This window comes from Schistocerca gregaria, chromosome 6, assembly GCF_023897955.1.
Source record: "Schistocerca gregaria isolate iqSchGreg1 chromosome 6, iqSchGreg1.2, whole genome shotgun sequence".
In the NCBI taxonomy this organism is placed as follows: Eukaryota; Metazoa; Arthropoda; class Insecta; order Orthoptera; family Acrididae; genus Schistocerca; species Schistocerca gregaria.
Window position 1 is genome coordinate 524,371,435 of NC_064925.1, and position 12,935 is coordinate 524,384,369.

Here is a 12,935-nt window from a genome sequence, read left to right on the forward strand (position 1 = left end):
AGCTGTTTTCAGGTTGTTGGTGTAATGGTTCAGGGATTCAGGACTGGAGCAGATTCGTTTGCCATGAAGGCCTAGGCTGTAGGGATGGGACCGTTTGATATGGAATGGGTGGCAGCTGTCATAATGGAGGTACTGTTGCTTGTTGGTGGGTTTGATGTGGACGGATGTGTGAAGCTGGCCATTGGAGGTCAACGTCAAGGAAAGCGGCATAGGTTTTGGAGTAGGACCAGGTGAATCTGAGGGAACCAAAGGAGTTGAGGTTGGAGAGGAAATTCTGGAGTTGTTCTTCACTGTGAGTCCAGATCATGAAGATGTCATCAATAAATCTGTACCAAACTTTGGGTTGGCAGGCCTGGGTAACTAAGAAGGCTTCCTCTAAGCGACCCATAAATAGTTTGGCATACGTGGGGGCCATCCTGGTACCCATGGCTGTTCTCTTTAATTGTTGGTATGTCTGGCCTTCAAAAGTGAAGAAGTTGTGGGTCAGGATGATGCTGGCTAAGGTAATGAGGAAAGAGGTTTTAGGTAGGGTGGCAAGTGACTGGCGTGAAAGGAAGTGCTCCATTGCAGTGAGGCCCTGGACGTGCGGGATATTTGTGTATAGGGAAGTGGCATCAATGGTTACAAGGATAGTTTCCGGGGGTAACAGACTGGGTAAGGATTCCAGGAGTTCGAGAAAGTGGTTGGTGTTATAACATCCCAGGACTTTCTGCACCAAATTATAACATTTCAGCTCCTCAACACCAAATTAAAACGTTGCATTAGGAGGTGTCTGCTTCGTGCAAAAGGTCTTGAGTTCATATATACAACAACAAGTAATTCTTCATTACAGACGTTTATTTACAAACAGAACTGACAGACTTCACAGACTCAACAACTGACTCTCCGAGCTAACCGCACTGCATATCCGAACTGGCAACTGACAACTCCTTGGTGTATTAATATCTTTCCAAACAATGAGAGTCTTTGACAATGTTTTGTTTATAATACGATAGCAATTCACGACTTAAAACTAAATTAGACATTACAGAATTTTAGTACAGATTAAACTAAGTAAAAGGATCAGTACATATAAATTCTTGCAAGCATAATTTCCAAATAGATTTTATAACATTCTTCTACCAGCTTCTCGATAAGCTTCACCAGACTTGCACCGACGTTTCCAGAAATATCTTGACATTTGATTCTGAATATTTCTTGAGTGATTTAGAACAACTATTTATATGTAAAATGATTTAAATCGTGTTTCAAAACATAAATAAATCTTTTTAGCAATATTTCTTGATACAAATCGTCTTTCGAAATTAGGTTATGAAACAGTTTTCACAAGTTTTCGTATTTTTGCGATCATAATATAGAATTTCTCCATAGAAAGTTCCAGAAGTGTGCATTAAACGTTTATTTACAGACTTTCTCTTTAGCTGGTGAGTTTTTAAAAGTATCTTGTCCATATTATACGAAATAATCCAGCTCAAAACTGATAATTTATACAATTAATCAGAGCTACAGCAAACAGTGAGTCTTTCTTTTACAAAATGAAATATAATTACAAAATTGAATGAAAATAGGTTACTAACACTAATATATATTTACATTAATTCTAGTTTTGTTCTTTCTGTGCAAAATGTCTTAATATTGACACAGTACAATATTTAAACATCACCAAAGTTTCCCTTTAGATTTTGCATATCTGTATCGACATCCCCTAAAAGTCTACAGTATCGAATACTTCAATATGTCCCAATATGTCCTGTAATGTTACAGTGTCTTTGATGAAGGATGGGAGACTGCATGTAATGGGTTGAAGGTGTTGGCAGAGGTGTAGGCAGAGATACGTTCTGTGGGGGCTTGGTAACCAGCTACAATGGGGCGGCCGGGATGTTTGGGTTTGTGAATTTTAGGAAGTAGGTAGAAGGTAGGAGTGCGAGGTGTCGGTGGGGGTCAGGAGTTTGATGGAATCAGGTGAAAGGTTTTGTAGGGGGCCTAAGGTTCTGAGGATTCCTTGAAGCTCCGCCTGGACATCAGGAATGGGATTACCTTGGCAAACTTTGTATGTGGTGTTGTATGAAAGCTGATGCAGTCCCTCAGCCACATACTCCCGACGATCAAGTTCCATGGTCGTGGAACCCTTGTCAGCCGGAAGAATGATGACGGATCGGTCAGCTTTCAGATCACGGATAGCCTGGGCTTCGGCTGTGGTGATGTTAAGTAGGATTAAGGTTTTTCAAGAAAGATTGAGAGGCAAGGCTGGAAGTGAGAATTCCTGGAAGGTTTGGAGAGGGTGATTTTGGGGAAGAGGAGGTGGGTCCCACTGTGATGGAGGACAGAACTGTTCCAGGCAGGGTTCAATTTGGATAGTGCCTTGGGGAGTTGGATCATTAGGAGTGGGATCAGGATTATTTTTCTTTGTGGCAAAGTGATATTTCCAGCAGAGACTAAGAGTGTAGGACAGTAAATCTTTGACAAGGGCAGTTTGGTTGAATCTGGGAGTGGGACTGAAGGTGAGGCCTTTGGATAGGACAGAGGTTTCGTATGGGGAGAGAGGTTTGGAGGAAAGGTTAACTACTGAATTGGGGTGTTGTGGTTCCAGATTGTGTTGACTAGAATTTTGAGGTGTTGGAGGGAGTGGAGCTGGGAAGTGGGAGATTGAGTAGATGGGAAAGACTGGGTCTGTGTGCAATGAGAGGAGGTTGACGTTTGTTGGAAAGGTTGTGGAGGGTGAGTGAGGTGCCTTTCCGGAGGTGGGAAACCAGGAGATGGGATAGTTTTTTGAGGTGGAGGGTGGCATGCTGTTCCAATTTGCGGTTGGCCTGTAGGAGGATGCTATGAACAGCCGGTGTGGATGTGGGAGAGGAAAGATCGAGGACTTTGATTTGGGATAGGAGTTGACGCGTGTGTTCATTGGCCGAGTCGATGTATAGGTGAAGGAGTAGGCGGGTGAGGGCTATGGGTTGTGCAGTTTGGAACTGGTATAAGGACTGATGGAAAGAAGGATTGCAGAGATGGGAACTTTAAGTGTGAGGCCTTTGGGGGTAATGCCAGATGTCAGACAAGCCTGAGTAAATAAAATATGGGAGCGTAAATATATTTTTCCCATGTGGAAGTTTCTTTCTATTTTATTTACATCATTAATGTGAACCCAACAATTACGTTTGTTATTGTCTCTGTTGCATTTCGAAATCTTTTCTATCATTTTACTTTCTCTTTTTGTTTGTACAAGTAGTTTCACTTTGTATTCATCTTCCCTTTTCCGTAATCTACAATACATCATGTCATACAAAATAGTTCTCATCATGAAGAATGTTGACATCACTGGTTACGATGCTCATAGATGACAATTTCCTTCCACGTTTTATGACTTAGAAAACTGGACCTTTCTGTTTTTGCAAAAATTAGTTTGTGTTAACTCTTAATTCAGTCTTTTTGGCATCTCATTATTCACTTCACGAAAGGAATGCTAGAGACACATGTGAAGTGACAGACTGCGTCTTTTTTAATTTTATGCTGTACTGAAGAGCTTTACTGCCTTTTACACAGTGTAATGAAAAAGCAAAGGGACTTGCAAATTCTGTCACTGACTGTACCTCTCAACCCTTGCTGGAGATACTGTAATAACACGTGGAATAAGATTGGTGACACTCTTTTATCATTCTTTCACCAAAGCTTATTTTCTGTGTGTGAAGTATACTTATGAACACGCTTATTGTGATGTCCCACTGTAGCTGAATGGAGAACACTGAAGATCTACTCATAAAAACTACTCCTCTAAACTTGAGCATTCCTGTAAGTACATCAGTAACACTATGTAGTGTGGTATTATGGCAGGGAGAAACTAGAAGAATTTTTGAAACATATTAACAATATTCACGGGAACACTTTTCACTGCTGGGATGGAGAAAGACATCCGCCTGTCATTCCTGGACATTTGGATAAGAAAAACTAGAAGCAATGCAGGGCAAGTTCTGTATAGGAAACTGCCCTCAAAGTCCTGTTGTGGCTCGTATCCAATTATTACCTCAATCTACCCCAATGAAACGCTGCTTTATCACTTTCATGTGGCACATAACTTGAGTCATAAGTGACAAGAAAATTCTCCCAGTAGAAATAAAACATTTAGAGAAGCTCTTCAGAAGAATAACTATAATGAGAGCATGATTAAGGATGCACAATGGGAAAAATTCACAGCATCTAGTATCACTAAAGATGGAAAGAAGTGACTGGGTTTCCTCAACCACACAGAACCACCTCTTTAAAAATCTGGACAAGAAGAATGTTAAAATTATTTTTGAGGCTACCACCGATAGTAAAGAACTTGATCACATCAGCATCTTGTTCTGCAGAACAAAGTGGCTACAGCAGAATATAGCCTATGCAAAGAATATTCATAGGCCTTTAAATGGACAAGGAGCATACAGAGAATAAACAATTTTTGGGACAGTATACAAAAGGAGCTCATAGAAATTCAAACATGGGAATGTTAATCGAGGTGGGGATCTATGACCTGAGTCCTGCACAGAACAATGATCGATTACCATACACCGTCGGCCAGCAGTGTTAGTACTTATCAGTAATTCAACTCACTCAGAAGCCAATGTGAATGGCCAAAGGAAATTAATCCAAATGAACAACATATTAAAAATAGATTGGAAATCATATGCACCGTGACTTTTGAGTATATATACCACACACACACACACACACACACACACACACACACACACACACACACACACAAAGCAAAACAACTGAATTCAAAAATATATTGTATTCCTCTGCATGAACAAAACTGAAGAAAAGTTGAGGAGTTGCAAGATTTTACTAGTTTTTGAGCTGCTTTTTTTTATAGTTAAAGTAAACACATTCACACAATCCAAAATGCACAATGTGGCCACATTTCATTATTCTTGCTACAGAGGTCTCTTCAGGGATGCATGACAAATCATGTTTTACACTCACAAAAGAGAAGCTGTCCTTTGAAATGTAGTCTGAACACTCCGTTAACAATAATCACTATACAGCTTAATACTGCTTGTGTCAATGACAGCTAAATAAGATCTAGTAAATTACACAGAAAGCCACTAATCTGAAGAACACAGCAGCTTCATCAGTTATAATGTATGCTGTTTGTCTGCTATGTTAAAGCTGTCATCAACCTGAAGCTTGGTTTGAACACACTATCTTTTACTACGTGTGGTCCTGTTGATGGTAACTTACCTTTGGCTTGCTCTACCCAGCCACTTGTGAGTCTGCAGTTTAATATAGACTCCAAACCTCTGTGCAACTTCATATTTTTCATGGTTAACAAACACTGCCGGAGGTGAAAGAAGTGATAACTGACACATATAAGTCACAGAACTGATCTGAGAGTTAAACTTGAGAGCTAACAAAAGGAGCGGCAGTAATATTTTCTACTGCAAGTGGGCAGCAGCAGTGGACACAGGGCTGAATGTTTAAGGTGGCATATTGTGTCAAGTGGCAGTGGCTCTGCAGAAAGACCAGGGGTGGCTGGTAAAGCAGAGGATTGCATCTAGGGTTCACACACTGTTTCAGGATGAGGCACCTATGAGCTAAATGTGTTGCAGACGGACCAGAACACAAAATAGCAGTTTTATGAACCTGTGTATTTTGTAGAGGCCATGTTTTGGTCATACTTCTCTAATGCGGGCTGTGTGTGTCTCAAAACTCAACCCAAAAGTGAACATATTTAAATATGTCTGCTTGTGTCTGTGTATGTGCGGATGGATATGTGTGTGTGTGTGTGTGTGTGCGAGTGTACACCTGTCCTTTTTTTTCCCCTAAGGGAAGTCTTTCCCCTCCCGGGATTGGAATGACTCCTTACCCTCTCCCTTAAAACCCACATCCTTTCATTTTTCCCTCTCCTTCCCTCTTTCCTGACGAAGCAACTGCCAGTTGCGAAAGCTCGTAATTCTGTTGTGTGTGTTTGTGTGTTTTATTCATGTGCCTGTCTGCCGGCGCTTTCCCGCTTGGTAAGTCTTGGAATCTTTGTTTTTAATATATATATATATATATATATATATATATATATATATATATATATATATATATATATATATATTACAGCCGAAGGAATCGCCCACTATAGGAATGTTTTGAACTAAACAAACCGTTGTATGATGTATAGTATGATATATAGTAAAGACCACACCATAGGCAATGGGACATGCCCCTTAAATGCACTAACCAAGGGCCGATGTATCTTGTCTTAAGCAGGTGCTGGTCACACACATTCTTACTCGAGGGGTTGGATAAGGCAGCAGGCACAATTACGTATCAGTTGGTTGCTTTCTGACCAAATGGATCAGAAATTCTTAGATGCTGAAGGGTGAGGAGAAACTTCCAAAGCACATGTTTTAAAGTGACTTTCAAAGGACATTGTCTCCTCTCTTACTCCAGATGGTCACACGGTTTCTCCACCAGCACATGGAAAGCTGGCTGTGTGTATTAGTTATCCAGGCTATTATTGTGTATTTTGTAAGTGCCATAGGAGGAACATACAGCAGAGAGTCTGCCTGTTGTGCATCATTTTCAAAAGATCCATTGTGAAACACTGTTGGCTCCAGTTGCGACCATCCACATAAAGCTAAGAAATGTCGACAGAAACAGGATTAAACTGGCTGTTTCCCTTACTGTCTTAAGTCAACTGTCTCATCAAATCAAAACATGAATGACAGTATCTATCAATGAAATGTGGAGAGCATTTATGTACGGAATTCTGTGACACAATAAATACATGGTAATGGAATAATTCAAATTAAAATAAGTTTTATGAGATATTAGCGTGATCTATATTATAATGTTTGTTTGGTTACAACTGTTAAGGTTGGCCTGTTGGGTCTCAGTTGTATAACTTTGTATCTTACAGCATGGTACGACAACAAAATGGAAAGGTGGAAGACGCACAGACGTGGCCACCCAATAACAGATGAACTGAAAGTTATGGAAGGGAGAATGATAGTTAAGCTAGGAACTGATATTGAGAGGATTAGGGGATTTACGTCATGGACTCCACAGAGTCCAGATGTGCGGTTCCAGATGATTAGTGGGACTTGAGTCTCAGTCTCCAGAGAGTCCTGTTGTTGCTGTTTTGTATTAGCAGTACACTTTGATCTGGGACTCCACAGAGTTCAGGTGTTTTCACGACTGTTTCATTTCGGTTTTATTGTGAAACTTCTGTTGGGGGCTCAAGGGAGTCCAGACAGTTTTTTGAATCTGTTTCCAGTCGAGTGAATTGAGGATGTTGGTTGAGGACTCGTGAGTCCAGACATTTGTAAAGAATTGTGTTTCCTGAACTGTGTGGACACCACACTTTGCATTTATCAACAGTATACCACAATTACAAATGTTTCTGTGTGTTGACCTGTTAGATTAGATTTACTTTCAATCCATTACTTCATAGACCTTTGAGCATTCACTCACTGGGTTTATCTAAGCTAGGAATACGTAACCAACTGGCATTATATTTGATTAGCAAAATTGCATTTGGAAGTGCGATGAGACTTAATAACAGTTACAATGGTTTTTTTGCAAATTGTGAGCAAACTTTTGGTGTGTCTGGTAAATTAGCTAACTGCTGAAGTGACTCAGATATTGCAATTGATAAACTGTTGCTATAGATAAATAAGAAAAATTTTAAATAAAATTTTGTGTTGTTCTATTTCATTGGTAAAATCCAACTCCAGCTACTTAAATTTAATTAGAACACAACTAGCAGCTCTTCTAGGACATTATAAATTTTGTTGTTGTTGTTGTTGTGGTCTTCAGTCCTGAGACTGGTTAGATGCAGCTCTCCATGCTACTCTATCCTGTGCAAGCTGCTTCATCTCCAAGTACTTACTGCAACCTACATCCTTCTGAATCTGCTTAGTGTAGTCATCTCTTGGTCTCCCTCTACGATTTTTACCCTCCACGCTGCCCTCCAATACTAAATTGGTGATCCCTTGATGCCTCGGAACATGTCCTACCAACCGATCCCTTCTTCTGGTCAAGTTGTGCCACAAACTTCTCTTCCCCCCAATCCAATTCAATACTTCCTCATTAGTTATGTGATCTACCCATCTAATCTTCGGCATTCTTCTGTAGCACCACACTTTGAAAGCTTCTATTCTCTTCTTGTCCAAACTATTTATCGTCCATGTTTCACATCCATACATGGCTACACTCCATGCAAATACTTTCAGAAACGACTTCCTGACACTTAACTCTATACTCAATGTTAACAAATTTATCTTGTTCAGAAATGCTTTTCTTGCCATTACCAGTCTACGTTTTATATCCCATCTACTTCAACCATCATCAGTTATTTTGCTCCCCAAATAACAAAACTCCTTTATTACTTTCACTGTATCATTTCCTAATCTATTTCCCTCAGCATCGCCCGACTTCATTCCATTATCCTCCTTTCAATACACTATCCATTCTTTTCAACTGCTCTTCCAAGTCCTTTGCTGTCTCTGACAGAATTACAATGCCATCGGCGAACCTCAAAGTATTTATTTCTTCTCCATGGACTTTAATACCTACTCCGAATTTTTCTTTTGTTTCCTTCACTGCTTGCTCAATATACAGATTGAATAATATTGGGCAGCGGCTACAACCCTGTCTCACTTCCTTCCCAACCACTGCTTCCCTTTCTTGCCCCTCCACTCTTATAACTACCATCTGGTTTGTGTACAAATTGTAAATAGCCTTTCGCTCCCTGTATTTTACCCCTTCCATCTTTAGAATTTGAAAAAGAGTATTCCAGTCAACATTGTCAAAAGCTTTCTCTAAGTCTACAAATGCTAGAAACGTAGGTTTGCCTTTCCTTAATCTTTCTTCTAAGATAAGTCGTAAGGTCAGTACTGCCTCACGTGTTCCAACATTTCTGCGGAATCCAAACTGGTCTTCACCAAGGTCGGCTTCTACCAGTTTTTCCATTCGTCTGTAAAGAATTCGCGTTAGTATTTTGCATCCATGACTTATTAAACTGATTGTTCGGTACCTTACACATCTGTCAGCACCTGCTTTCTTTGGGTTTGGAATTATTATATTCTTTTTGAAGTCTGAGGGTATTTCGCCTGTCTCACAGTTTGCTCACCAGATTGCAGAGTTTTGTCAGGCTCTCCCAAGGCCGTCAGTAGTTCTAATGGAATGTTGTCTACTCCCGGGGCCTTGTTTCGACTCAGGTCTTTTGTGATTAGATTAGATTAATACTTGTTCCATAGATCATGAATACGACTCTTCGTAATGATGTGGAGCGTGTCAGGTTAATGAAAGATGTCTGTACAAGATATTACATTACACAAAATATTGCATGACACTAATGCTTAAGTTAGTTTTTTTTCCCTCCCTTAATTTATATCTAAAAATTCAGCCAATGAGTAGAAGGAGCTGTCATCTAGAAATTCTTTTAATTTATTTTTAAATGTTGGTTGACTGTCAGGCTTTTGATGCTGTTTGGTAGGTGACCAAAGACTTTTGTGGCAGCATAATTTACCCCCTTTTGTGCCAAAGTCAGATTTAACCCTGCATAGTGAAGATCATCCTTTCTCCTGGTGTTATAGCTATGCACACTGCTATTACTTTTGAACTGGGCTGGATTATTAACAACAAACTTCATAAGTGAATATATATACTGTGAGGATCCCTAGATCCTTAAATAGATGTCTGCAAGATGACCGTGGGTGGGCTCCAGCAATTATTCTGATTACACGTTTTTGAGCAATGCATACTTTTCTACTCTACGATGAATTACCCCAGAATATGATACCATACGAAAGCAGTGAATGAAAGTAGGCATAGTAAGCTAATTTACTGAGATTCTTATCACCAAAATTTGCAATAACCCTAATAGCATACGTAGCCGAACTCAGACGTTTCAGCAGACCATCAATGTGTTGCTTCCAGTTTAACCTCTCATCAATGGACACACCTAAAAATTTTGAAAATCTGTGCGGAACTGTACATACTGTGTTTTATCAAAATTTAAAGAGAGTCCGTTTGCTGAGAACCACTTAATAATTTTGTGAAAAACATCATTTACAGTTACATCACTTAGTTCTTGGTTTTTGGATGTTATTACTATACTTGTGTCATCAGCAAAAAGAACTAACTTTGCATCCTCATCAATATGGAATGGTAAGTCATTAATGTATATCAAGAACAGTAAAGGACCTAAGACCGAACCCTGTGGGACCCCGTGCTTGATAGCCCCCCAGTTTGAGAAATCGGCTGTTGCATTAACATTACATGAACCACTTATTTCAACTTTCTGCATTCTTCCAGTTAAGTATGAATTAAACCATTTGTGCACTGCCCCGCTCAAACCATAATGATTTAGCTTATCTAAAAGAATTCCATGATTTACACAGTCAAAGGTCTTTGAGAGATCACAAAAGATACCAATGGGTGATGTCCGGTTATTCAGAGCATTTAATATTTGATCAATGAAAGCGTATATAGCATTTTCTGTTGAAAAGCCTTTCTGAAAACCAAACTGACATTTTGTTAGTACTTTATTTTTACAAATATGGGAGGCTACTCTTGAATACATTACTTTCTCAAAAATTTTTGATAGAGCTGTCAGAAGAGAGATTGGGCGATAGTTGTTGACATCCGACGCATCCCCCTTTTTATGCAATGGTTTTACAATGGCATATTTCAGTCTATCGGGGAAAACACCCTGCTCCAAAGAGGTATTACATACGTGGCTGAGAATCCTACTTATCTGTGGGGAACAAGCTTTAAGTATCTTGCTGGAAATGCCATCAATTCCGTAAGAGCTTTTACTTTTCAGTGAGTTTATTATTTTACTGATTTCAGAGGGAGAGGTTCGTGGAACTACAGTTGTTTCAAACTGCACAGGTATGGCCTCTTCTATTAGAAGCCTTGCCTCTTCTAGAGGAGATCTAGATCCTACTTTCTCCACAACATTTAAAAAATGATTATTGAAAATATTTCCAATTTCAGATTGTTTGTTAGTACACTTGTCATTCAGTTTTATGGCATTAAAGTCTTCCTGTGCTCTTGGTTGCTCTGTTTCCCTTTCAATAATATTCCAAATTACTGTAATTTTATTATCAGAGTTACTGATCTCAGACATGATACACATGCTTCTGGACTTTTTAATAACTTTTCTTAGTACCGCACAATAGTTTTTATAATATTGAACAATTTCGGGGTCAGTACTCCCTCTTGCTGTTAGATACAGTTCTCTTTTACGGTTGCAAGATATTCTTATTCCTTTAGTTAGCCAAGGTTTTTTATATGTTTTCTTGGGAAAACAATTTTCAAATACCCTTAAAAATGTATCGTGAATAAGTTATATTTCAAGTTTGCATCGGGTTCCACATACACTTCATCCCAGCCTAGCTCCTTTAGTCTTTCCCTAAAGTTAGCAGTATTTATATTGTTAATTGAACACACTGCTTTGAAATTCTGATTTGATATACTGCATGGAGCTATGCCATGTACTGTAACTAGCTGTGCACCATGATCTGAAAGACCATTCTCAACAGGATAAGCATTTATGTCCTTAAACTTATCTTGGTCTATAAAAAGTTATCTATCAATGTCCTGCTGTTCTTTGTTATCCGAGTAGGAAAATCAATGACGGAGCTCAAATTGAAAGAACTGAGTAATACTACAAGGTCATTCTTCCTATCACACTCTTTCAGGGAATCAACATTGAAATCCCCACAAATGATAATTTGCTTCCCCCTGTCTGACAGATAGCACAACAAAGCATCCAAGTTTTCTAGTAATAGCTGGAAATTCCCTGAGGGGGACCTATACACTGTTACAATTATGAAAGTGCCATCATTTAGTTTTAGTTCAGTATCACATGCTTCCATATGTTGCTCTACACAAAATTTTTTAGTTTCTAAATGTTTTGCACTGTGGAAGCTTTTGACATATATGGCAACTCCTTCTTTCATAATATTATCTCTACTTACAAGTGCAGCTAATTTGTACCCATTGATGCTAACCTTTTGCATATCAGTGACAATGTGATGCTCAGACAGGCATAGTTCATCTATTACATTCTCAGTTTCTATATCTTCTAAACAAAGCAGAAGCTCATCAATTTTATTCTTCAATCCCCCAATATTTTGATGAAATATACTAACATTTTTCATTTTACTTTTGTGAGTATCTTGAACTTTTTTTAACATCTTTAGTACTTGCCTGGCTGAGTTTCCCACTGGATACTGATCTTACACTAAAAAAGAGTTACCACCATGAGATGTAGTTCCTCCCCCCCCCCCCCCCCCCCCCTTTAAATTTCCTGCTATCAGCCCAGCCAGTTTACCCTTCCCCTTGTTGTTGAGGTGTAGGCCATGTCTAGTATAGTCCCACCTACAGAGTGAATCAACAGGAACCACACCAATGTGTGACCCCGCATCAGATCCAAGTAGCCGTTCCAACTCCAAATTAACTCTCCTGACAAAAGAGCTCAAATGAGGCCGGTCATGGCACTCCAGAACCGACACAAACCCAACACTGGTATGAGTCGATGCCGATGCAATATTTGCCAGGTCACACTCTATGCTGTACCCCGGATCTCTGTCAATACTGTTGCCCGGCCCACCCACAATAACCACGTTATCTTCCTTAGTAAAGCCTCTACATAGTGAACCTAAATCCTCTGTAACCTGCCCCAGTCCAGCACCAGGTTTGAAAAAACGTGTGACCTGGTATTCTGACCCTAATTCATCCTGCAGAAGTTGGCCCACACCCCTAGCATGCGAACTACCTAGCAACAAGACTTTCTTTCTCTTTGCACACTTCCCTACCTTCTTATTCAATTTGCTGCTGAAAGCTTGTTGAGCCCTGTCTACATCTACTTCTGTGAGAGGCTCATCAGTTTCCGTCTGAGGCAACAGATCAAACCTATTTTGTACATTAATAGCAAAGCTGTCAGAAGAATTTCTTGG